The sequence below is a fragment of the Tamandua tetradactyla genome, chromosome 6 (assembly GCF_023851605.1).
Source record: "Tamandua tetradactyla isolate mTamTet1 chromosome 6, mTamTet1.pri, whole genome shotgun sequence".
Classification (NCBI taxonomy): domain Eukaryota; kingdom Metazoa; phylum Chordata; class Mammalia; order Pilosa; family Myrmecophagidae; genus Tamandua; species Tamandua tetradactyla.
In genome coordinates, this window is record NC_135332.1 from 115,327,776 (window position 1) to 115,353,629 (window position 25,854).

Genomic DNA, 25,854 nt, shown 5'->3' on the forward strand with positions numbered 1-25,854 from the left:
AGATAACTAAGTTCACAGGATATTTAGAGGCATTACTCTAAGTATGGAAAGGAGGGAGGGAAGGAGGGATGGAGAGAGGAAAGGATGGAGGGGAGGGAAGAAAGGAAGGGCCCCATGGCAGATAAGGGTTAAAACATAATTAAATAGGACTTTATGAAAGAATTTCTTAGGGCCTTTAAGATATCTGCATTATATTTCTGAAAGAGGAATCAGCATCAACTCTGAGGCCTTCTTTTGAGGAAAGTCTTCTTTTGAGAATGCTCAGGATAACACTGGAAAGCATTAACCTGTATTATTGAAATAGACTCCGGAGAGTATCCTCCCCTTTACTGCCCAATCCATTCTACACATTTCAACCACATCTTTTTTCTTTTTTAATATTGTTGTGCATATACAATCCTCTAACCACACCTTCAGAGGCTCCCCATGACTACATTATGAAGTATACATTTGGCAATCTGCAATCTGTCAAGATATGAACACAACCTGTCCACCCCCCCCACGTTCAGCCAGTCTGATTTACTCAAATTTCATGGATTGTCCAAGCCTCCATATACGTGTGAGCTATTTCTACTGTACGGAATACAATTCTGACTACTCTACTAAGCCTCAGTCTTGTAGTTTCCAAGACTGTGCTTAAGTACCACTGGAGCTTCTTATAGATGCTTCCTTCTCTGAACTTTGTCACGCTTACTTTTATGGACTATGCATATTCTGTTGTCCTAAATAAATGACAATTCTCTTATTATAACGAACCATTTTTTTTAACTTATTTATAGCCCTAGAACCCAGAGCAATGCACTATAAATATATGAAAGATGAAAATATAATGAAGATAATAAGCATAAATAATTACATTTTAGGATCCAGCCAAGCTTTGTTTGCAGAAGCTGCCACAGAAAGCTGGACTGAAGTGCGTTCGCAGAATGGCTCATCTGGAAGGAATGGGGTTCGTGAATTCCTACATCCACACATGATATTAATCAATAGAATGACTTTGAGAACTTATTCAGATGCGTGGAACCATCCAGACTGATAGAGTGAACAAAGACTAAAACAAGACAATTAGACATTGTAAGAACTGCCATTGCACCATTCTAAGTTTTCACTTTTTAGGTGGCTTTAGTTTTCTTTCATTTATATGATTCTTTATTCCAAAATAATGTCTGCAGCACCTGTAGTATAAAGCTTTGAAACTAAGAGCAATTAGCGTCTCTCTTTCAGGGAACAGAGGAGCCAAAGGCATGCTTAAAGAGATGCAGATTCCTGCTAGGATCAGTCAGCCATGTGGCCAAATACCAAACGTTCACTTTCAGGAACTCTGCACAAAAGAAGCCTTCCTTTAGTTCTAACTACTGCCGCTTTTGGAAGCATGAAAGGTATACCTTTGGAAATTTTTGCTTAGAACTTAACATTTTAGCATATCTCTGGTCTTTAGAAAATAATAGTACTTTATGAAAAGGTATGGAGAAAGATTTGAAGAGGGAAACAATATGAAAGTTTCAGGACTTGCCGTTTCCCTTGAGGATTAGAATTAAATAAGTGTGAGAATACATTCCAAGGCAGCTTGAGCTGCTTAAGTAAAACAGACATGAATGTTTCTCATGGAGCTTTACATTCAGGTAGGGAAAGACACACAAAGAAAATTAGGAAAATATCTAGCATATTAGATAGTGATTGGTACAACAGAAGAGATAGTTACCAGTTGGAGTTCAGAGGACTAGGGCAGTGATAAATAAAGTCTTACCAAGAAAGTACCAGATTAGCAAAGACCAGGAATTATTGAGGGAGAAAACCATGGGGATGTGGGGAAGGAGGAACATTCTAGACAAGAAGAATAGCAAATGCAAAGGCCCTCAGTGGAACTGTGTTTGGTGGGTTTAAGAAGCAGTTGAGAGGCCAACATGGCTGAAGCAGAGTTGGTGGGTGAAGAGGGTGGGAGGTAACACTGGGGAGGGACCAGGAGCAACGTTCTTTTAGTGCCTTAAAAGACACTAGCTATTACTCTGAGGTGAGAAGCCACAGAGGATTCTGAGCAAAGGACTGACAGGATCTGACTTGGCTTTTAGTGGAAACACTTCTAGTTGTGGACAATGGTCTAAAGCAGATGGAGCAGGGAGTTGAGAGGCCATTTTAAAAACCCAGTTGAGGAATGGTGGTGGCTTGAAAAGTGGTCAGGTCTGGGTATGTTTTGAAGGTACACTCAACTGATTTTGTTAATGGATATACAATATGAGGGGAAGAGAAGAATTAGACATTAAAAGTCTATTTAAATATTTATACCTCTGTTACCCACCCTCAGTGAGATTAATAACTTTCTAGATAAGATTTTAGCTACAAGTTGAAACCTTGAGAAAGGATATGCTTTGGCCCCTAGCACACAATTTCATGCATATAGGTACTTGGATGTTTCCTTTGTAAATACAATAATGAAATGTGTGTAAGTAATAGAATAAAGTATCTCAGTTGTATGCAAGCCTGTTTTTCATGGGAAATTCTCTGCACATTACTTCAGAGATAAGAGGCTTGTTACAGAAGGAAAAACTGTACAATTAGATAAATTATGGCATTAACTCTGAAAAATTATTCACAGTGGTTCTCTTGGAATAGCACAGACTTTTTGTGGAAAAAAAAAATTAGAAGTTATTTAGAAATATGAAAGAAGGCTTCCAGGAAAACAACTTTTGGCCAAAATGCCTCACAACAGATGTCTAACATTTTAAACATGAAATTGTTGAACTCCTTCGCAACAATACAGGTAAATGTCAGTTAATGTTATTGATAGTTAAGGATAACTTAACTGAGCAGCCAAAGGAAGGAAGAAAAACCTGTTTGGCGATTCAAAAGATTTTATTGAATCTGAATAATAAAACTAAACAGAAGAGTTCAGTATAATTTTTAGAAAAAGTATATGTGTTTTTTTTTATTAATTAAAGAAAAAAAAGAAATTAACACAACATTTAGAAATCATTCCATTCTACATATGCAATCAGTAATTCTTAACATCATCACATAGATGTATGATCATCATTTCTTAGTACATTTGCATCGATTTAGGAAAAGAACTAGCAAAACAACAGAAAAAAGATATAAAATGTTAATATAGAGAAAAAAATAAAAGTAATAATAATAAAAAAAGGAAAAAGAAAAAACAAAAGACACAAACAAACAAACAAAAAAACAATAGCTCAGATGCAGCTTCATTCAGTGTTTTAACATAATTACATTACGATTAGGTATTATTGGGTCTGTCCATTTTTGAGTTTTTTTATCTAGTCCTGTTGCACAGTCTGTATCCCTTCAGCTCCAATTACCCATTATCTTACCCTGTTTCTAACTCCTGCTGGTCTCTGTTACCAATGACATATTCCAAGTTTATTCTCGAATGTCAGTTCACATCAGTGGGACCATACAGTATTTTTTTAGTTTTTGGCTAGACACACTCAGCATAATGTTCTCTAGGTCCATCCATGTTATTACATGCTTCATAAGTTTATTCTGTCTTAAAGCTGCAAGTATATGTGTTTTTAAAAGCCTACATATACTTTTTTAGAGGCAATTCAAGTTTTCATAAAGCAATTTTACCAAAGCAAGCACCATTTAAGTAAAAAAAAAAAGTGCATATATATATATACATATATATATATATATTTTTTACATACACACATATATATATATTAGACATGCACATGCAGCTTTCTTTATAGGCTTATGAAAAGCATCAGTTCTGGAAATTTGGCATTGTGTGCTTAAGAAAGAAAAGTCAGTTTCTTTAGAATTATATTTTCTATCTATTCAATTCAACCCCTCCTCCCCCATCGTTCAAGGCTCCACGAAGCCCTCTATACATTTTTATAATTCACAATGGTTCTTCTTCTCTCCAATTATTATGATTCCATTCACATGGACCATAATTACAGACATTCGTGGGATCTCGTGTTGCAATACTATTCTGCTGTTATTATTTGTCTTTTAGGTATTTAACCTTTGCTACCAAACTGACTGTAAGCTCCTTGGTGGCAGAGTGCATGTGGTTTATTCCTTGGTAGTTAATACATAGTGATATGAACATTAAAGTGCTTTATTGAATAAACAAACTGATTCATAAATAATAAATATATCCATTTTCTTCTTTTTCATTCTTAAAATGATCCATTAAAATGCAAGCTAAATAAAAATAAGTCCTAAATAAAAAATCATTTAAATAAGAATCTTTTTTTTAAAAGCTCTTAAGATAAAGGAGACCATTTAGATTCTTCTTTTTCTTTCTAACCATGTGTGACTGTCCATGCTATTTAAATGTCAAGCATATATAACTTTATATAGTCATAATTTAAAAGAATCTATTTATTATTGTTAACTTATAAAAGGATCTGTGCAATTCTACAGAGAGGCGCTCTGGTCAATGTCTCTATCCTCAATGCCTAAGAAAATCTTCTGATCCAAGACCTTCAGTCAGCAATATTCAACCCCCTTCAGTATTGTATGGACTCAAATACAGCAAGAATCTAAAGAGACTTGTTTCTAATGCCAGCTTAGGTGATTTCTCTCCACTGTACTGTTTCAAGGTTCCACTAAACTTAGAGAAGATGGATTTACAATATCTAAATATATAAATAAATTTATTCCCTAACACCAAGAGCATTTTCATTTTAGTCCTCTAAATCTTTTGCCATATATATTATGATTAAAGTAATGACACTTCATAAAGCATTTTTTTTAATTGTACTGCAATAAACATGTAGAGCTAGAGGAAACTTTTGGAAAAACAATGGAAATACCTGAATATTCCAAAGCTTGAGAACAGAACCTAAGCATCATAAAAGATGTGAGATAATGTACATGAAAGTAGCTCATAAACTATAAAGTTCTATTAAAACACAAGATCAGATGACACAGCCCACAGACTTCCCAATGCAAGATTTACATTTCATCTATGTATTTACGGTAAGTAAAACTAAAAACTGTTTCAAATAACCATAAGCTAAAAGAGAATGATTACTATTTGTCTGATGTATATATGGTACACTTACACCATGTCATTGCCCTTCCCTGATAGTACCATTTAGTACAAACAGAGAAATAATTTGTTTAGCTATATAATCAGCAGAGGCTGCACACAATAAAAGAAAGCATTCTGGTTTTTAAATGAATAAAAATTGATTGTGTCCCTATAAAAACTAAATTGGCAGAGTGTTAACTGCATTTCACATAAACATCTGTAGCAGACTGTGACTCTTGCTGTGCTGTAATGCAATATAGGACACTTAGGAATAAATGCGTCCTCCAGATGAGTTCATAGAGATTTTCTAAAAGCGCCTGAAGAGATTGTAAAATCCGATTAGTTAGAACTGCTAATGACACTTAAAACAAAAGGAAATCTTCAAATAAAATTATTTTGCACTTCTTTCCTCTTGATAAATTATATGCAAATTAGTATTGATTGAAAAATGTTTGCCTTGAAGGTAAATTCATACTAATAAAGGAAAGGTCACCCTAGCTCAAATATAGTATTTATCATGGGGGAAATTTAAAATGACATGCATTTCCTCTTTGTAAACTATTTCAATAAGCAATATGATAATGCTAAAGATATTTATATATTATCTTTAGTGCATTCCTTAGTATTATAATTATAATTATATATGTATGTTTTTATATTATCAGTTTAGTGCTAGGTATGTGCATGTATGTATGTGTGTGTATATATATATGTAAATATATGTCATATTTAATATGCAATTATACATGTTTTCCACTTTGTTCTCTCCAATTTGTTTAAAGGAAAGCAGTTACTTCATGGTATGTCCTCTAGTTATGTGCATGTATGTGTGTGTATATATATAAATATATGTCATATATAATATGCAACTATACATGTTTTTCATTTTGTTCTGTCCAATTTGCTTAAAGAAAAGTAGTTATTTCAGTCAGGAATTCTTGTATTTTAGTATAGTTTCAGTTTTTGGCACAAATTTTAAAAAATTCAGTCCTCACCATTCAAGTAAATATTCTTGTGTTATTTATAACTTGTACTAAAATATTAATGTACTATTCTTGATAGACTGAGATCAAATCCTAGCTCTCCTGGAAACTGCTTTATAACCAAGAACATGGCTATGAAGGAACAGTTTTATAGCCAGCTTGCCCTCTATGCCTCAGTTTCTCCATCTTTAAAAAATGTGTAATATAATGCATAGCTTTCAGGGGTTTGTTTGTGTGTGTGTGTGTGTGTGTGTGTGTGTGTGTGTGTGCATGCCACTATAATGATATACTTAAAATGACATGTACAAATTTGATATTATATAGGCATTTCACCTAATACATTTTTTTCATGGAATTCAATATTAAGGTAAATCTTGCTTTAAAATAGAGAAGATGGTGATATTTAGAAGTTGGGAACAAATTAATCCAGTTTACCAAAAGCCCACAAAATATTATTTGCAAATTAAGGAAAACATGCAAAAGGACATATATACCATGTATTCCACAGGGTTAGGAAGATAAACTAGAATCACAGTGTCAGCACTGAGGAGATGAAATATTGGGGGAATTAAGATTGACAATTGAGGAGTTTTATACCAATTCTGAAAGGGACAAGCATTTGAAAAAACACAATTTTCCATAGATAATAACTATTAGGAGAATGTTGACAGTTAACTGGAGAAGAAAGGTATTAAAGGGCTATTATTTGGAGTTATTTAAAATTTTAAATGTACAAAAGCATATTTAGATTGGGGACTTGAAAAGAAATCTATCCCAAATGAGTCACATGTAAGGGATTCTAAAAATCCCTACAAGCTGTTTCTGACACTGCAATGGCATCAAAAAGTAACCCCCAAATCCCCACAGAATTATGAGCACTACATGAACTCTTTACTGTCTTGCAAATCCTCACCAAAAACCAAATAACTAGAAATGAAAGTTTTCTATTTGTACTTTCTTAGCCAAGAATAACAAGTGATTTTTTTAAACTTCTTTTACTGTGCTAAAAATGCCCTTTAGAAGAACAATAAAACAAACAAGTCAAATACAGAATCATAACCAGCTCCATCACAATCGAATGGTCTTCAGTGAATTAAATAAAGATTGACTCAGACATTTTTTTTTTTTTTTACTACCATGTACATGACATGGTTCTGGTTACTGAAGAATACCATGGACATAAGTCACAGTCCTTGTCCTCAAGATCTCATGTCATAGGATCTTATGGAAGAATTAGAGACACCTAAAATCTTTAGTGAGATTAAAATGAATGATACAGGCAGAAGTGCTCTCTGGGTTGATGAATGCAGAGGAGATGATGGCAATGACTTCACAAAGAATGAGAAGGTTCTGGTGGTGCCTAGCATGTGGATCATGTGCCTAAGTGGAAAGAAAGGAGGGGGCTTCCAAGTGGAGAACCCATGGGAGGGCTAGAGGGAGCACAGGACAGCCAGGGACGTGGCTGAGACTGGCTTGCCAACATGAGAGCACCAGGAGAGTGTCAGGAGACATTTCTCAGGCTGTAGCTTCTCTGGTAAAAGCTGGGTATCCAGGTTTGGAGTATGTTTTCATGGATCTAACAGATCAAAGCTAACATGTCTGGAATTTGTGAGAAAAATCTCGAGAGGAAGGATTGACGAGAACAGGCAATGAATCAAACAGCCAGGTTAGGTTTGATAAGTCAAGTTTAAAGAGTAAGACAAGTCAAGTTTAAAGAGTAAGATAGACAAGGACACAAAGAAGGTTAGAGAATTTGATACCGAGAGCCTGAATCAATCATTCAATTAGCCAGGTCAATGAACACCTAGATGACTCTTTAAAGCTGAATCTCAAGGAAAATAGTACCATTTTCTATGCTCACAAATGAGCTGGCACCAAAGCTGATCACCAGAATGCCTGACCACTTAATCATAGCTTTTTCCCAAGCACCACCTCTCCAGTTCCCTGCTCAAATCTAATTAGCTGCTTTGCTCATTGAGCTTGTTTGGGAAAGATTATGACCAGGTCATTACCCCAGCCCCACTATAAATTGGGGAGTTTGGGGGTATGGAACTTGGGAGTGGCTGTTCTAAGCTGGTTTGATGGGTACTGTCTACTGATTGGGATGCTGGTCATTCAACAGGTGACCCAGGAAATACCTCAAGTGCCATTAAACATCTTTCCACTTGGCCAAGATTCTGGTAATTGTCCTTCAGAGTAGGCTCATATGTTTCAATTAATTCATTTGATAAACACTTTTTTTGGCCCCTCCATCATTTCTTCCTTTCATGGAATTACTTGGCTTATCATTCCTTCAGGTGTCAGTGGCATGGAAATGGAGTTGTAAACATTAATGGGCTGTGTCAATTCTTACCCCTTGCAAGAACATTTGTTCCTTTATTCATCCCACAAGCACCTACAGGTATTGAAGGAAGTCGAGTGAACAGTGTTGTGCCTAATAGGCAAGCAGATTCTCACTCCCCCACTTATCTAGCCATGTGGTATAGAGCTGATCATGAAAACAACCATCTCTCATGGTAATTATGAGGTATAATGGTTCAAACATAGAGCATGGCCTGACAAATATTAAGTCCTCAATAAATTCTAGTTATCATGATTATTATTTTTTAGACATTGGGTAAATCAAGTCAAAATTGTCTTCTAGGGGTAGAGACACTTGTTTAGAATTTTGAAGGGTTAGTAGGCATTTGCTATTAAGAAGAAACAGGAGAGAGTCATTTGAAGCAAATGAAAACAGCGTGTGAAAATGACGGAGATGTGAGGCTAAAGCAAGAGGTAGAAGATTTTGAGGGAGAAGTCAAATTACTAAAGACCCTATTGTTAAGCTAAGGAACTTGAGTTTTATATTTAAAGCTATGGGAACCTTTGAAGAATTTTATGATGTGGTATGGCATTATCAGTTTTGCACTTCAGAAACACCATTCTGAAAATGATGACAGAAAAATGATTTTTTAAAGTTCTCTGAGTGACTGAGGCAGGAAATGACAAGTGTGTGAACTAAGACAGCTGGTGAAAATTAAGTCAAGGGGACACAAGCAAGAGGAGTTAAGAAGTCTTTATATAATTTGATAACTAATGGAACATGGAAAATGAATGAGAAAGAAGTACTGGATGATAAGTTTCACAACTTCAGCTGTTGTGTTAATGGTGAGCTATTTTCTGGAGCTGAGTAAGACAAACCTGATAAGACTAACATGTACAAGCTTAGGGGTGAGGATGACGAGCTCAGGTTCAGATGTACGGTGATATAAAATGTGGGATACCCAGGTGAGGATGTCCAAAGGGCATGTGGATATGAACCTGGAGCTCAGACATCAAGTGTCTATTGGACATCTCTATTTGGATGTCACTAGAAATATAAATTTTTGAGTTATAGATTTTTCATTGTAGTTAATCATATGAATATAAGTAGAGTCACCCAAGAAGTATATGTACAGAATAAAGGAATGTATACATGAGAGAAAGGAGGACAAAGTCCATGTGAAGCAAGATTTATTATAGGTACCTAAAAGTGGAAAGGGAAAATTAAGGGCACGTTCCAACAGACACACACATGTTCAGGAAGAATCCCATCCAGTTCTGTATGTGGGCCACTTTAGAGAGCAGGTTCTAATGATTATGAAAGTCAAACTTTTTCTGGTATTCATCAAAACCACTGAAAGTCCAAACATAGACTCAAGTATATATGGTAAAAAAGAGAACAAATAAATAAAGATAATTTCCAAGATTTGGAGCTTGAATGACTCAAGGGATTGTAAACTCACAGTCATAAGCAATAGAGCTTTCATAAGAAGTGAAGACTGTATATATGCAAACAGAAAATCAGTGAAGATAGACACATACCAGTAAACTGCTTTGGAATGAGTAACACCAGATCATGTTGAGGTCCAACTTCTATTTGTCCCCTATATTTATGGTGCTGGAAAACCAATGGAACAAGTCAAGTACTAGAAGAGGCCCCATTGCCATTTTCCATCTATGGACTTCAAACAACATAGTATGGTATGGTAGTCTGAAGCTATATATACCCCAGAAAAACAAGTTCTTAAATCTAATTCATTCCTGTGGGGTATGAGCCCATTGTAACCCTTCAATGAGGTTACTTCAGTTAAGGCATATGGCCCAGCTCAACTAGGATAGTTTTAATTCTATTACTGCAGTCCTTTATAAACAGAATGGATTCAGATATGAGAGAGAGTGAGTCACAGGAGGCAAAAAGCCGAACCTGGAAAAGAAGGGAGACACCAGAAGATATTGTTTTGTGCCTTGCCATGTGCTTTAGTTTGCTAGCTGCTGGAATGCAATATACCAGAAATGGAATGGCTTTTAAAAAGGAGAATTTAATAAGTTGCTAGTTTACAGTTCTAAGGCTGAGAAAATGTTCCAATTAAAACAAGTCTATAGAAATGTCCAATAAAAGGCACCCAGGGAAAGATACCTCGATTCAAGAAGGCTGATGAAGTTCAGGGTTTCTCCCTCAAGTGAGAAGGCACATGGCGAACACAGTGTCATCTGCTAGCTTTGTCTCCTAGCTTCCTATTTCATGAAGCTCCCCAGAAGACGTGCCCCTTCTTCATTCTCCAACGGTCACTGGCTGGTAGACTCTCTGCTTCTCGTGCCTATGTCATTCTTCTCTGCTCTCTAATCTCTCACTTTCTCCAAAATGTTCCCTCTTTTATAGGATTCCAGTAAACTAATCAAGACCCACCTACAATGGGTGGAGTCATATCTCCACCTAATCCAGTTTAACAACCACTCTTGATTGAGTCATGTCTCCAGGAAGATGATCTAATTAAAGTTCCAAACATACAGTATTGAATAGGGATTAGAAGAAACAGCTGCCTATATAAAATGGGATTAGGATTAAAACATGGCTTTCCTAGGGTACATACATCCTTTCAAACCAGCATTCCATGTGGCAAGCTAAAGACCCCAGGATCACTGGCAGTCAGCTCCAGAATGCCAAATTCTTCGGGGAGAAAACATCACCTAAATAACATCTTGATCTGGACTTTCTTTTACTCTCAAAACTGTAAACAAATAAATTCTCATTGTTTAAGTCAAACCATTATGCTGGTATTTGCTTAAGCTGCCTAGGAAACTGAAACACAAGGTCTATAAGCATAGAATGAAAGAATGAACTTGGAATATAAATTAGGCATTTCTAGATTTGAAACCCAGCTCCTCTACTAACTAACCATGAGACTATGAACAAGTTAATGAGTTTGTCCATTTCTCAATTTTCTCATATTTAATTAAGTACAATAATATAGCCCACTTATAAGTTGATATGAAAGAGGATAATGTTAGATAAATTATAATAGCTAATGTTTATTTAGCTCTTAGGATGACCAAGGCAATGTACTAAGCTCTTTACACGTACCATCTCTTTTAATAGCTCTCAGAGGGACTGGACTGAACCATTAATTGATGGATCTCATGGGAAAGGTATCTTTACTTTTGAAACCAACTGAATCCTGAAGCAACTGAACTTTTAACTACATAAGTGTGTTAGTCAGGGTTCTCTAGGGAAATAGAACCAATGGAGATATCTGTGAATATGAGATTTTATATAGGTGTCTCACACAACTGTGGGGATACATGAGTCCAAATTCCACAGGGCAGGCCACAAGCAGGCAGCCCTGATGAAGGTCTTAATGAATCCCCCAGGAGAGGCTGGCTGGCTGAAGCACAGAGAGAGCTCCTCTCCTGATTTTTCCTGTAAAGCTTTCAGCTGATTAGATTAAATGTCACTAATTGTGGAAGACACTCCCCTTAGCTGACTGAAGATGTAATCAGTCATGAATGTAATCTATGTGCTGATGATGTAATAAGCCAGCCTTCTTGTGTATTAACCAGCCATGAAATGTCCTTGCAGTAATGGTTAGGTCATGCTGGCTTGACAGATAACCGGACACTATCACCTGGCCAAATCGACGCATGAACCCAAACCATAATGTTCCATCCCTTCTCAACCTGGCAGCTATACACCCATCACTTTAAACCATACTTAATCTTTAATTAGAAAACAATAACAGACATATTTTTTGCCTAAAGATACTTAACTGTCCTGCATACAACTGGAAATTCTCCAGAATAGGGTGCAAATCTTGGTATTTTATAACTTAAATACTATGACATGAATAATACAACTTATGTCATATGATAAGGAGATAAGATAAAGAAAAAAAGATACATGCTTTATGTTTATAGTTTTTACAAAGTAAACACTGTTCTTGTTTCAGTAATTGGCCACATGGTCGAAGTTCATATTTATCACTCTCTTCTTCCACTACCCATTCCATGTTTCCTTTACCCTCAGTAATCACTTCAGCTGGCCATGGTTCTTTATCTGGTGGGATGACCCAAACCTTTCCTGAAGTTGCTGGGCCATTGGCAGTCCTGCCTATATTGGGCCATGGCACTTTTCTATTGACTTTAATCTCAGGCTATGGTAGTACTAAGAGACACCCTAGGGGATCTCCTGTATTTCAGGAAATCTCTTCTTTAGCTTTATTGAGTGGTTGCAGTCCTATTACCTCTTGATGGTCAGGGCCAATCACCTAAGCCCATACAGTAATTCCCTTCCTTGCCTGTTGACTCAGAGCCATGAGAAGCCCAAAGTGGCCAGGGGGCAGTCTTAACTTCCAGTTCAATGGATTCATTGTTGTGTCTCCTGGTAGGAGCATTCCTCCTTTTGGATCAGCAGAGCTTAAGGTTTCAGAGAAAGGAAGCAAAAAAATTTTTAGTAGATCACTAGGGGTGATAGTGAATATATTACTCCCATTTCCACCCCTTGATTCCTGGACCCATGAATCATGGCCATGGGAGAAATAGCCCATACAGTGGCCACGGATTCAGAGCATACACAGCCTCCTGGAGAATACTGCCCCAGTCCTGCAAGGTATGGCCACCTAATTAGCACTGTAATTGGGGCTTCAAAAGGCCATTCCACCATTCTATCAACCCAGCTGCCTCTGGATGATGGGGAACACGGTAAGACCAAAGAATTCCATGAACATGTGCCCATTCCCACTCTTCACTTCTATGAAGTGGTTCCCTGATCAGAAGCAATGCTGTGTGGAATACCATAACAGTGGATAAGACATTCTATAAGTCCAAGGATGGTAGTTTTGGCAGAAATACTGCATGCAGGAAGGCAAATCCATATTCAGAGTATGTGTCTATTCCAATTATTATAAATTGCTGTCCTTTCCATGATGGAAGTGGTCTGATGTAATCAATCTGCCATTCCCTGGATGATCACCTCAGGGAATGGCGCCATACCAGGGACTGAGAGTAGGTCTCTGCTGCTGGCAGAATGGGCACTCAACAGTGAGTGTAGCCAGGTTGGCCTAGGTGAGTAGAAGTCCATGTGGCTGAGCCCATGCATAACCTCCATCTCTACCACCAAGCCTATTTTGTTTATGAGCCTATTGGGCAATGACGAGTGGCTGGGGAAAGAGGATGACTTTCTCTGGACTGGAATCGACAGAATCATCTTATCTACTTGATTATTAAAATCTTACTCTGCCGAAGTCACCCACTAGGGAGCACTCACATGGGACCCAAATATCTTTATGTTTTTGCCCACATAGAAAGGTCTATCCACATATCTCTTCCTTCAGCCTCATTGTCACCAATCTTCCAGTCATGCTCCTTATAAGTCCCTGATCACCCAGCAAAACCATTAGGAATAGCCCATGAGTCAGTATACAAATGCACCTCTGGCCAGTTTGCCTTCCAAACAAAATGAAGAACCCAGTGCACTACTGGAATTCTGTCAACTGAGAGCATTTTCCCTTACCATTGTTCTTCAGGGACATCCTAGATAGGGCTGCAACACAACAACTGTCCACTTTCGGCTGGTAACTGCATAGCGTGCAGAACTACCTGTAAACCAGGCCTGAGTTTTCTCTTCCTCAGTCAACTTATTGTAAGGAACTCCCCAAGAAGCCATAGCTCTTGGCCATGAAAGAGAAGGTAATGTGGCAGGAGTCAGGGCCATGGGCATTTGGGTCATTTCCACAAGTCACTTACTTGTGCCTTCAGGACCTGCTCAAGTCCTATCATGTATATACCATTTCCATTTTATGATGGGGTGCTCCTGTGCATGCCCAACTTTATGGCTTGGTGGGTCAGACAACACCCAGCTCATGGCAGGCAACTCAGTTTCCACAGTAAATTGGTGATCCATGGTTAACCATTCAGTCTCTACTAAAGACCCAGTAGGAAGCTAAAAACTGCTTCTCAAAAGGAAAGTAGTTATCTGCAGAGGATGGTAAGGCTTTACTCCAAAATCTCAAGGGCCTGAATTGTGATTCTCCCATAGGGGCTTGACTGAGGCTCCAGACACTGTCTCTACTTGCCACGAACACTTCTAGCACCATTGGATCTGCTGGATTACATGCCCCAAGTGGCAGAGCAGCTTGCCCAGCAGCCTGAACCTATCACAGGGCCTCCTCTTGTTCTGATCCTCACTCAAGCTAGCAGCTTTTTTTTTATCACTCAGCAAATGGTCCAGAATAGCACACCCAAATGTGGAATATGTTGTTTCCAAAATCCAAACAGGCCAAATAGGCACTGTGCCTCTTTATTGGTCACAGAAGGGGCCAGATGCAACAACTTATCCTCATCTCAAAAGGTGTATCTTGACATGCCCCACACTACAGGACACCTAGAAATTTCACTGAGGTGGAAGGCCCCTGCATTTGTGTCAGATTTATCTACCATACCCTGATATACAAATGCCTTAACAATAAGTCTAGAGTAGTTGCTACTTCTTGCTCACTAGGTCCAATAAAAATTATAACATTATTATAATGGACCAGTGTGATGTCTCGTGGGAGGAAGAAACAATCAAGTTCCCTGAGGACAAGCTTATGAGATAGGGCCAGAGAGTTGATACACCCCTGAGGTAGGACAGTGAAGGTATACTGCTGGCCTTGCCAGCTGAAAGTGAACTGTTTCTGGTAGTCCTTACTGACAACTATTCAAAAAAAAAAAACATTTGCCAGATCAATAGCTGCATACCAGACATCAGGGAATATGTTGATTTGCTCAAGCAATGATACCACATATGGAACAGCAGCTTCAACTGGAGTCACCATCTGGTTAAGTTACAACAATCTACTGTCATCCTCCAAGATCCATCTGTTTTCTGCATAGGCCAAATAGGAAAATTGAGTGCAGATGTGGTAGGAATCACCACTCCTGTATTCTTCAAGTCATTAGCAGTGGCACTATTCTCTGGAATCACTCCAGTAATCTGGTATTGCTTCTGATTTATTATTTTGCTGGGTAGGGGCAGTTCTAGTGGCTTCCACTTGGCCTTTCCTACCACTATAGCCCTTACTCCATGAGTCAAGGAACCAATATGGGGATTCTGCCAGTTGCTGAATATGTCTATTGCAGTTATGTATTCCAAAACTGGGGAAATAACCAGTTTGGGTCTGGGACCCACTGGACCCACTGTGAGATAGGCCTGAACTAAAACGCCATTGATCACCTAACCTCCATAAGCCCCCACTCTCACTGGTGGATCATAGTGGCATTTTGGATCTCCTAGAATTAATCTCACTTCTGAGCCAGTGCCTAATAATCCCCAAAATATCTGATCATTTCCTTTTCCCCAGTGCACAGTCACCGTGGTAAAAGGACACAGGTCTCTTTGGGGAGGGCTGGGAGGAAGGTTAACAGTGTAAATTTTTGGCATTATAACAGAGTCATTCCCCAAGGGTACCTGGCCTTCCCCTCATCAAAGGGCTCTGGGTCTGTGAACTGTCTCAAGTTGGGGAATTGATTAAAGGGCTCATAACTCACTGTTTTGTTTTGTTTTGTTTTAACTCACTGTTTTTGCAATTTAAGTTAGACTTTTGTTCACTTGCCCTATAACTCTTTTGCTTATGTAGATCAAACAAGAATTTAGTAGGCAACCCATCTATTTTGCTTCTAAGTACCCCATGATCTACAAGATAGCACCATAAGTCACTGTGAGTCAGAATTTTTTGACTGCTGTTTTGAGTCTGCTATCCATTATGGTGGCCATGCCCACCTTGCCTTTGGTGATTAAACACTGCCACATAGCTTTTGCCAATTCAGGATCCAATCATTCCCACTGCATTCAAGGATTCCAACTCAGTGACAGCAGTTCCCACAGTAATATCTGACCTTCAGAGAAAGATGACTACAGAACTCTTCAAGGATGATGGGGTCAGTCTCACAGATTTATTCCTTACAGTCCTGGTAAAAGGGCTGTCCTCTGGACATTTTTGGGGTGTGTCAGCAGGTCTTTCTTGATAAATCCACTCTAACATTCCAATCTCTCTAAGCCTTTGGATCTCCTCATCTAAATGACACCAGGGCAGTTCTGGCATTTTGACCTCAAGTAATGTCGGTCACCATTTTTTTTTTTCTATGTTGTATGGTGGGGGTCACATTTCATTCTTTTTTCCATGCGACTATCCCATTACTGCAGCACCACTTGTTGATTTTTTTTTTTTTCGGAAGTGCATGGGCTGAGAACTGAACCTGTGTCTCCCGCATGGCAGGCAAGAATTCTACCACTGAACTACCCTTGCGCCACTGTCAGCCCTCTTTTGATCCATATTTCAGGCAACCACCCAAAAAACTGCTAAAGCCCCTTCTAACGCCCTGAGCTGCAAATATTGAATGTAGAATCTCTGCTTAGTGGGCCCATATCAATAAATTCAGCCTGATCCTATTTTTATATTCCTTCCACCTTTATCCCATACCCTTAATATACCTAATTTCTGCTATATAAATTAGAAAACTCAAGCACTTCTTTTGAAGTATAGCATATTTTCTCATGGGTCATACTTGATACCTATCTTTTGGGGCCTATTGGGATTTTAGTCTAGTTATAGGTCTTGAAGAACAGAAAGATGTTACAGATGGTCATGAAAAGAATTACAAGTGCCCTCTAGGCCAATGATGTCAGGGAATTCTGTTGTTTCATCTGGTGAAAGAGGATTAATCTCCCCAGACAGAGGAGTGAGGGCTGTTTTCCCAGGAGAGGTGGTTACAGGTTTGGCAGGCACTGAAGGGTTCAACTCTTTAGATGGAATTTGGATGGCAGACTCCTCAGGGAAGGCTGGAGATGGGGGTGGGGGTGGGGAGCTGTGTCTTCAGGACAGACCATTAGCAGTTTACCCAGCAAAGAATCAACAGAATCAAGGCGTCCAATACCCTCACTGCCATCATTATCAACCCATATGTCCCCATCCCTATTTTCAGGATCCCGTTCTTTTGCAATCAATACCTTTACTTTAACTGCTGTTAAACATGCTGCAAGGTTGAGATTTCAGTTTACATTGAAAATTTGCTACTCACACGATGAGGCTCTGTTTTCAGAGATCTCAAGATTGTGATGAAAGAAAATAAGATTTTCTTTCAGACACACACAGAAACTTTACATTTGCACAGTGTTTAAGTTTCAAATTTGAAGACTTCAGCTCATTCCTTTCTTTCATAACTGTATCAAGCATATCTAAGAGCAACCAGCCAATATCATTATACCTCTTAACTCCACAAAACTCTGTTAAAGTGTCAAAAACACTCTCACCCAGAGCCTTGTCTCATATAAGCATACTATCAGCAGAATCAAATGGTGATATTTTGCATATCTCTAATGTCAACACACACCATGGACTGCCTGCACTCTCTTGAATATTGGAAACAGAGTCATTAGTGCCTTTGAATCTAATAAGAGTAGAAAGCCAATTGCAAAAACCCGTTTTTAAGATTCTGATTCTCAAGAACCACTCCTGGTACCAAGCTGTATTAGTCAGGGTTCTGTAGGGAAATGGAACCAAGAGGAGATACTGGTAAATATGAAATTTTATAAAGCTGTCTCACCCAAGTGTGGGGATGCACAAGCCCAAGTTCTGTAGAGCATGTCGTAAGCTCATAATCATTAAGACCTTAATCAGAGGTCTTAATGAATCCCCCAAGAGAGTCTGGCTGGCTAAACTGGTGAGAGAAAGTCTCTCTTTTAACTTCTTTAAAGACTTTGGTTGATTACATTAAATATTGCTAATTGTGGAGGACATTCCCTTTGACAGTCTGCAGATGTAATCAGCCATGGATGCAATCAACATGCTGATGATTTAATAAACCAAACTTCTGGTTTGTTAACCAGTCACAAAATGTTCTTGCAGTCATGGTTAGGCCAGTGTTTGCTTGACGAGACAACTGGAAACATTACCTGGACAAGCTGACACATGAACACAAACTATAACTTCTTCCTAGATAACAAGATTCCTGGGAATCTTGTTTTCCTGCTTGTATATGCTATAATAACAAATGATGTGATCTTCTCTAAGTTTAATAAGAAAGTGATTGAGTTATAAAGGCCCCAAAATCCATAAACTGACAGTAATTTCTGGTTCTGCTTCTTCACCTAAGGGGGACTGTAATACAATGTGGGCCATTTTTACAGAGCAGGTTGTATTGATTTTGAAAGTCAAACTTATTCTGGCCTTCATCAAAACTTCTGAATTGGCAGATTCTCACTTTACACTTTATCGAGAACTAATTCGGGAACTAAGCCAAGTACAGTGCTAAGGTTTTCATATGCTTTAGTTCAGTTTATCTTAACAATACCAGAACGACTTGATTGAAGTTATTATCCAGACTTTACAGAGGCTACTTGCAGTTACTTGACAAAAAACACAGAGCTAATAAGTGGCAGGGCTGGATTTAAAACAGCACACACTTCAGATTCTGCACAATTAAGCCATTAACCTGAACATGTGCACCTTGCTTAACATATCCTGACCAATACTGATGTCAGAATACTTTGTCTCTGAAATACTTTCTTTATGTATATTCCAGCTTAATGTTTTATACTCACAGCCAATGAGAGCCAGCACTAGGGCACTCTTTATACACTCTGAACCAATGAGAAGCAGGGCACCAGAGTGCCAATATTGTCAACCAATCAGCTATCTACTAGACTATTATGGATGACTTATGTGATAGATTGAATCATGTATCCCAACAAAAGACACATTCTTAAATCTTAATCCACATTTCTGTTGGTGTGATTCCATTTGTAAACAGGACCCTTTGAAGATGTAGTATTAGTTAAGGTGTGGATTCATTTGTAATAGGATCTAAGATCCGACTTAGGTATGGCCAAACCGAATCAGGGTGGGCCTTAATCCATATTATTGGAGGGCTTATAGAGAGAAGCCAGAAGACACTAGAAACCAGAAACTACGAGACACGAGAAGACACAGAAGCCAGCAGTCAGAGAAAGCTTTAGGAAGAAACTAAGGACATCACCATAAGAGAGAGGACAGCCATCACAAAACGCTACTGATACCAGAAAAAAAACATAGCCTTGCTGCTGCCTTGATTTTGGCTTTCTGGCCTCTAAAACCACAAGCCGATAAATCCTGTGTTTAAGCCAACTCATTGTATAGTGTTTGCCATAAAGGCCTGGCAAACTAAGATAGGCTACTTACTATTGAATCTGCCACAAAGAAATAAAAGAATGAACATCATAACAGGCATTAACACACAAATTCAAAACAAAACAAAACAGAACACACATTCAAGAAAATAATCCAGGATGCAATGATAGAGATGAACAGAGAGTTAGGAACAATGGAAGCTCTCTGACACCACGCAGAATGGATGACTGATCAACAATTCTATGATGCTTAGAAGGAAAAAACCTCTGGCCAGAGACATGCTGGCCATGATACTGGAGATGTGAAGAAAATGAAAGAGTTGTTTGTAATGTATAATACTGGGTTTGCATCCGCAAGACCACAATAGTATAATGATTACATGCAACTTTACATAGGGCTGATTCAATCAGCAAACTTCCAATTCCAAGAATACTCCTCCTTGCCTCATTCGATACCACCCCACTTCGTGCCCACCCTCCAAAATAAACCAGCTGCGCATATTCAGTATTTGCCCCGATCGACACTGAACAATACTACTCAACCCCCTACCGAGTCTATCCTTAAACCCTCCAAGTCCTGAGACTCCTCGCTAAAAGATATCTCAACATCTAATTTAACTTTTGCCCAGATGTAAAACTAAATTTTATAAAACATTAGGATAGCTAAACTTTTAGAAAACATGTGGACAGTTTTCTAAAATGCTTTTACAAATACTAATGGGCTTAAATTTGCTTTTTGGAAGATGAGATGCACAATAATTTTATTCTAAGAGCATCTATAAGGTAGATTGCTATACATGCAGCAATACCTTGTTCCATAAATACTGAGTGAATGGTGTATTGTTATAGGTATTTCTCCCCTAAAAGAGAAGAGTAATAGTAGTCGTGTTTATTCTCTCCACCTTATGTTCAATTAACCTCTATCAGATTAATTGGCTACAATTTATTTGACCAGTATAAGTGAATTGAGTTCTGCATGGAATCAGGACCCAATATTTCTTTTCTATCAAAATTGTTAGTCATGAGCAGGATACGTCAGAATGGGAGAAGAGGTGGCCTTCCAGGACTGGATCTAAATGTAAGCATCTTCTATTTTAGGGAAAGAAGTGGAAACACAGATTTAAAAGGGAGAGCAACATTTCAAGAGGGAAAAGCATAAACAAAATTACATACTATTTGTGAGCAACAGAACACATGGGCAGGGCTGATACTAGGAATCATTCAGTACCAAGGTTAAGAGGAGAGCTGACTTGACACTGAGTAAATAAGCATCCTGACGGCTTCTTGTTCATCTGGTATAGATCTGGTAACTATTTAAACCCACACAGAGAAGTTAGAAATATAGAAACTAGAATTATTTATCTGTAGGGAAGGAGCCACACAGAAAAACTACAATCAGTCTTATACCAGGACAATACCCTTGATTTATTTTGGCTTTGAACTATCTGTACCATCAACTAGATTATATGGGGGGAGGGTAGGTGGTGTTATTAAAACTACCTTCAGAAAAATATTCCTCAAGATTGCAATTACCAATCTATTTGTGGAAAAGTAAGTTTTAAGTATAATTTAAAAATGTATTTTTTCCAAGAGCTAGAGATTTTGATTCAAACTATATGTGAAATTGGAGAGACACTGAATTCAAATCAAAGACCATATCAAAAAAAACCTGTGTTTTCATAAGATAATTAACCCAAATGTCTTACTACTGCCACTAATAGAATACCTTTTGTTTGGTTTATTATTTTTTTTTAAGAGATTGATAGTGGGTGTGTTTTAAAGGATGTTTCCAGAGCTCAGCAAATGAAAACCCACTTTTTTTTTTTTTTACATGGGCAGGCACCGGGAATCGAGCCCAGGTCCTCAGGCATGGCAGGCAAGCATTCTTACCTGCTAAGCCACCGTGGCCTGCGCTGAAAATCCACTTTTAATCACCCATCCCCTTCTCTTTTAAAATTTCCATTCCATATTACCTCTCTATTGCTCATTACTGTATTAAAATTTTATGCGGGCAAAGAGATTGGATTTTATATTAGCTAATGATTTAATAGAAGAGAAGTAAAAATTGGTAGCTGAAATGGAGACTTTGTATTAACAGATAATCAAAGACTGATGATTCAATGAACCTATTTTTAAGAAAAAGTATAAGTTAAATAAAATTCAGTTTTTGATTAAAAATTATATTTATGCTTAATGTACACCAAAAACTAAATGATAATTTTGTCTAGTTTAACACCTAATGACAGTAAGAATGTAACCATTAAGAATTGATTTTTTAAATCAATGACCTTAATATTAATTTAGGCTCTTATTTTTTAGATGCATATTTCACATTGAGGCTTTTCTTATCATCACAAATCATTATAAATTTTTCATAAATTAACAGGTATTTGAATGCTTTCAGTCTTCACATATAAAGCTGAACCAAGCCAGTTTCAGATATAAGAAATAGGTAATCAAATTTAAAAAAACACTTAGCTTTATTTCTGAAAAACCTTCAGAATTATGTGAAATGTTTTAGATCAATATTTTGCAATATTATTTATTAAACATCCCCACACCCACAAGTTCAAAAATTTAAAAAAATATCATCATATCGCCTAACTCAAGGAAATCCCATATTAATGCACATGATAAAATTTAGCTGACTTTCCTATTTTGTTGTAAGTGAAGATAAGACACACGACTAGCAATTTTGCACACTCAGCATGCATAAATGTTAAAAAACACCTTTTGCATTATGATGACAGCTGTTTTCAGAAGGGGTTGTTATTTATGCCTCCACCTCTGCCACTTTGTTCTGCCTATTCTTTTGTTCCAAGTAATCCACTGCAATTCCAATTGCTATCAGCAGGACTGTCCATTTGTCCCAGACTTTCAGAAGTTGAAACAAATGCTGGCATGTTTCACATTATACTTTGGTGGATTTTGATAAAATGTTCCTGTCCATACTACTTGGGACTTACCTTAACCCAGCAATCTAATTATACTGAAATCTCTTCTCATTACCAGGCATTGAGCATCCACTCAATGTCCAGCACCTCATTCCAAAGGCAAAAAGGGCAACTAACACTGACTTTGCTCTGCAGCCGGTAGAAGGTGATGCCATGAAGCCTCATGTCCTATCATTATTCTGATGGTTGATTTCATGTGTCAACTTGGCTAGTTATGGTGACCAGCTGATTGGTCAAACATTGGCTTAGTTGTTGCTGTGGAAGTATGTCACAGATGGGATTAACATTTTCATTGAGTTGATTTTAAGTAAAGGAGATTACCCTGCATAATGTGGTTTGTCATCATCCACTAAATTGAAGGTCTTAAGAGCAAGAGCTGAGGATTCCAGAGATCAGAAGGAATTCTGCCTCAAGACTATATTCTCCAATCCTCCTTGAGTTTTCTGCATCAGAAATTCAGACTCAAGACTTCAACATCACTCTTAACAGAATTTCAAGCCTTTCCGCCTGCCCTGTGGAATTTGGATTTGCCAGTACCCATAATCATGTAAACCAATTCCTCAGAATAAAGTCCTTAATATACATATGCATATATCCTGCTGGTTCTGTTTCTCTGGAGAACCCTGGCTGATACAATTTTATAAAGGACACAAAGTGGCATAAGTGATGGGCCCAAATTTTGTGGTCCTTCTACCATGGAAGGCAGCCCCTCTCTTCATCATTTGTCACTTACTTACCAACAAGCTCACCCTCTCTTTGAAGTCCTCAGATTCCCCAACTTGCAATCCTCTAAATACCTCTTTCTTAGACTATTGCTAATGGTTACCTTCCATTATCCCTAATCCAATTTTTAAAAAATCTGTCTGCCCATGCAAAAAAAAAAAAAAAAAATGGACAAACTCATTAACTTGTTCATAGTCTCATGGTTAGTTAGTAGAGGAGCTGGGTTTCAAATCTAGAAATGCCTAATTTATAATTCAAGTTCATTCTATGTTTACAGACCTTGTGTTTCAGTTTCCTAGGCAGTTTAAGCAAATACCAGCATAATGGTTTGACTTAAACAATGAGAATTTATTTGTTTACAGTTTTGAGAGTAAAAGAAAGTCCAGATCAAGATGTTATTTAGGTAATGTTTTCTCCCTGAAGAGTTTGGCATTCTGGAGCTGAACGCCAGTGATCCTGGGGTCTTTACCTTGTCACATGGTGTGTTGGTTTGAAAGGATGTATGTACCCTAGGAAAGCCATGTTTTAATCGTAGTCCCATTTTGTAAAGGCAGCTGTTTCTTCTAATCCCTATTCAATACTGTATGTTTGAAACTTTAATTAGATCATTTCCCTGGAGACATGACTCAATCAAGAGTGGTTGTTAAACTGGATTAGGTAGAGACATGACTCCCCCACTGTAGGTGGGTCTTGATTAGTTTACTGGAATCCTAGGAAGATTTAAAATATAATTTTAATGTTAATAAGGGTATAATGAAACAGTTTTTATAATACTGATGGGATATGAAGTGGTAAATTATTCTGGAAAACATTTTGGCACTATGTATTATTAGCTTTCAAAGGGTACATGATTTTGGACCTAGTAATCACCCTCTTCAATAATTCCTAAAGGACACATAGTCATCACAACAGGTATTATAGCAAAAATATAAAGCAACCAAAATATCCAAAAGATGGTGTTCTAGTTTGCTAGCTGCTGGAATGCAATATACCAGAAACAGAAGAGCTTTTAAAAGAGGAATTTAATGAGTTGTTAGTTCGCAGTTCTAAGGCCGAGAAAATGCCCCAATTACATGTCTATAGAAATGTTCCATCAAAGGCATCCAGCAAAAGATACCTTGGTTCAAGAAGGCCAATGAAGTTCAGGGTTTCTCTCTCATCTGGAAGTACACATGGTGAACACAGTGTCATCTGCTAGCTTCTTCTCCCCTGGCTTCTGGTTTCATGAAGCTCCCAGGGAGGCATTTTCCTTCTTCATCTCCAAAGGTCGCTGGCTGATGGTCTCTCTGCTTTGAGGTGCTGCAGCATTCTCTGCTCTCTCCGAATCTCCTATTCTCCAAAATGTTTCCTCTTTTATAGGACTCCAATAAACCAATCAAGACCCACCCAAATGGGTGGAGACATGTCATCACCTAATACAGTTTAACAACCACTCGACTAACTCACATTATCCAGGGAGATGATCTGATTACAGTTTCAAACATACAGTACTGAATAGGGATTATTCTACCTTTATGAAATGGGATTTTGATTAAAACATGGCTTTTCTAGGGGACATACTTCCTTCCAAACCAGCACAGATGGGAAATAGCAGGGTAGAATATTCTACTGTCATTTAAAATTAACACATCAGAGATATGTGTTAATTTAAAATTAACACATCAGAGATATGTGATAATATGCATTATTTTGCATATAATATGTAATTATATGCAAAAATATTGTTATTAAAAAAGAAAAATATGAAACTATATACGATGAGACAAATCTGTAAATTATATATAACATAACACATACACACTAAACAAATCAGAAAGAAATATATAAAACATTAACCTGATTATGGGCTGAAAATTTTCTTAATTTTTATAAAATTCCTTTATATATTACTTTTTTAGTCAGGTTCTTCTTTAAAATTGTTTTAATATATCTTTACCTTTTACTACAGAAGACAGTAATTATGAGGTTCCTCATCTGAAAAACTATTAGTTGGCAGAATGGACACTATCTTCATCAATTACCTTCTTAGATTTCTGAAGTTTTTAGTCTTCCAGTGTCTAGTCACAAAAGAACATTTCACCAGTAACTGGCATATGCGCTAATGCTACTTTATGCTGTCACAGACTTGAGTGAGCCTCACCTCACCTCTCACCCACAGGCTCTCGCTTTAACACCGAGTCTAGTCTTTGGGAACTTGAAGTGGGCATCTAAGTACACACATTACAATTTACAGTGTAGGGAATGAATGCCTTGTTCTACCTTCATATAACAATATTTTACTTTAAAAATATAGAAATAGAAATATAAAAACATAAGCAAAACATTTGAACATAAAAAATGGAGGGGAGTTTTAAAAATTTTTACCAGGGTTAAACAAGACTGATATAACCACATTAAAACATTTAAACACACCCCTAGGAGCTCTAAAACCATACTGATGCTTAGGCCAAATTCCTAAAACTCTGACTTATTTGCCTTATCTCAGATACCCCACAAACTTTAGAATTTTTCTTTTAAAACTACTCAGCTTCCGGGTCAAGATGGCGGCTTAACAACGTGCGTGTTTTAGTTCGTCCTCCAGAACAACTACTAAATAACCAGAAACAGTACAGAACAGCTCCTGGGGCCACGTCAGTGACCAGACACACAGCGTACCCCAGTCTGGACCAGCTGGACTGGCTGTGAGCACCCCCCAGAATCATGAGTTCTCAAAGCTGCGGCGGCCAGTGCCCCTCCCCCACAGGCCGCTTCCCA

The 25,854-nt window shown here is 37.8% G+C and overlaps 1 pseudogene; it reads right to left on the reverse strand.

Moving 5' to 3' along the window:
• The window catches only part of LOC143686808 (solute carrier family 35 member F2-like), a 51,911-nt pseudogene extending 26,604 nt beyond the window's left edge, over window positions 1-25,307 (reverse strand).
• Between the last annotated feature and the right edge of the window lie 547 nt (window positions 25,308-25,854).